Raw genomic sequence first — 2,278 nt, 5'->3', positions numbered from 1 at the left:
CACGTACTGTACATGACTCCGATTAGCAAAACAAAACGTAATTTCTTGACTAATCTGCCTGGGAAAATGACAGGAAAACGCAGCCACTGGAACAGACAGGAGCCAAAAAGAAAACAGATGACAGACGAAATTAAATGTCTGCGCCATGATCTTCAATCTGCATCGCTATTTATCGCTTTTGTATCTGCAAGAAAACAAGCTGCGGAATTGAATTTATTGCACTGCACACAAAAAAATGTTTGCTCTGAAATTGTGTGTTCTGCTTGCTCTGCATAGCAGCGCTTTGACAGACTGTAAGTTTGAATAGCTGCCAGTGAAACAAATTATTATTCAGTTTCCCCCGTATTCCGGCTCGCCTATTTATATCCGCCTGTGAGGGTGTGACTGTAATATACTACATCCTGATGTGTATAAAAACACACAGCAACAGACACACAAGGCAAGAGGCTGTGAACAAAAACACTGAGAATAAATCTCAATAAAACACTCAGGGAGGCATTCGTTAGACCAGATTCACAATTTGTGTCCCCAAAGGTGCAAAATGTCTCTCTGGTGGCGCATTTGCTGTTCAATTTTTGTCTGCACAGAAACCACAGTTGCCCAAAACATCTCCACTCTGGTGGCCATTAGGTGTCTACCTTTCTATTCTCGGGGCAAAGCTTTTCTTTTCTCTTCTTCTTTCATCTCTCTTGTCATCTGCCCAAGAAAATGTCACTCCCACCACCACAGCTAGCTGCTCTAAGCACCAGATCTTGTTAAAAAAAATAAAGCACTCAAATAATTTGAAGTCACTGAAGCAGCACCGACTGAGACAAGGATTCAAAACTTAATAAGACAAAAAAAATGTATTTTATTTCCGTACAAAACCCCCCAACTTGCCTGTAATGGCACCCTCTGTGTCATATTATATATGACAAAGGTCTGCATATTGGAGTGTGTGGAACAGGTAGGGCTCTGCATAATAGCATCCATAAATCAATATGTTACACATCCAAGACTGATTGGTTTTCATTTTGTCCTTTGCTTTTACAACCCAAAGGTGGCCTGGCGGAGCACGCGTGTCACCACCCAAACTTTATAACACTCCTCTAATGCGGCATGATTTATTTTAGTCTAGATGTTCTGCTGCAAAACTGCAGGCTGAGGAAATATTTATGAGCAAACTAGAACAGATTATTAACCATGTGACAATTTAATAATAGAAGTAGATGAAGAGCTTCAGCTCTTTAAATTTGGAGACATGCTTTTTTCCCTGACTCACTTGTTCTCTTAATATTTCTCCGCTGATAGTTTTGCTTTTCCGCCCCTGAACACATACCCATTATTATCCGACTCTCAGGCATAGAAAAATACTCATTCATTATGAATTTGTACTGTATGCAGACATTTGTGATGGCTGGCTTAAGTACACACAGAAGAGTTAATAGCTCATTTCAGAACACACGTTTCAATCATCTCTAAAGATGTTCTTCATTCGGGTCCAAATGGTGTCAGTGTCACAATGGCTTTCTTGGGGATTTCTTTTAGTCACTAGAAAAATTGCTTTAGTACATTAGTATGAATTAGCTTCTGCACTGCTATTCTAATTGCTTCTTGTAGATCCACATAAACCTTTGGTTGCTCCTTTCCCTGTCGGAATTATCATTTTTTTACTTTATATAAATGGAAAAACGGAACTATTCCTTTCTCTGTTTTTATTTTTTATTTTTTAGTCATAGAATTCTTCTCTAGAAATGCTCCCCCAAGCAATTCAATCTCAAAAACCACAGAGAAATCTTTTGACGTTGTGTTGGATTCTTAAAACAACAACCCACAACATCTGTTTTCCATAGTGCATCATACATTTTTACTTCATATGTAAAATAATTTAGAAAAAAGAAAAATTTAAAGGGATGGGGAATGTTCAAGAAACTTCAATAACAAACTAAAGTAAAGAAAGTTTTGTTTTCATACCAGAATAAATGGTTGTTTTGTATATATTTTAATGTTATATTTTGTGTCTAAACTAAGGAATCCATAGTTGTTAGTGTTTGCTGGAAGATTTGTGTTTTTATTTGTATTATTGTTTTGAGAGACAGAAAAGAAAAATGTATCAAAGGGGCAGAAATAATGTTTCCTTCTTTGTGTTTCCCTTTCATTCTCACAAAAAAAGATTGTTTTGTTTATTGCTTCATGGTAAATAAATACTTAAATTAATTTAAATTAAGACCCCATTAAATGTGACTCAGTACTTTACAATAACATCTTAAGAACACAACAGAGACAGAACATTTCCCAA

Source organism: Oryzias melastigma, linkage group LG6 (assembly GCF_002922805.2).
Source record: "Oryzias melastigma strain HK-1 linkage group LG6, ASM292280v2, whole genome shotgun sequence".
NCBI lineage: Eukaryota > Metazoa > Chordata > Actinopteri > Beloniformes > Adrianichthyidae > Oryzias > Oryzias melastigma.
This window is presented reverse-complemented; position numbering follows the sequence as displayed.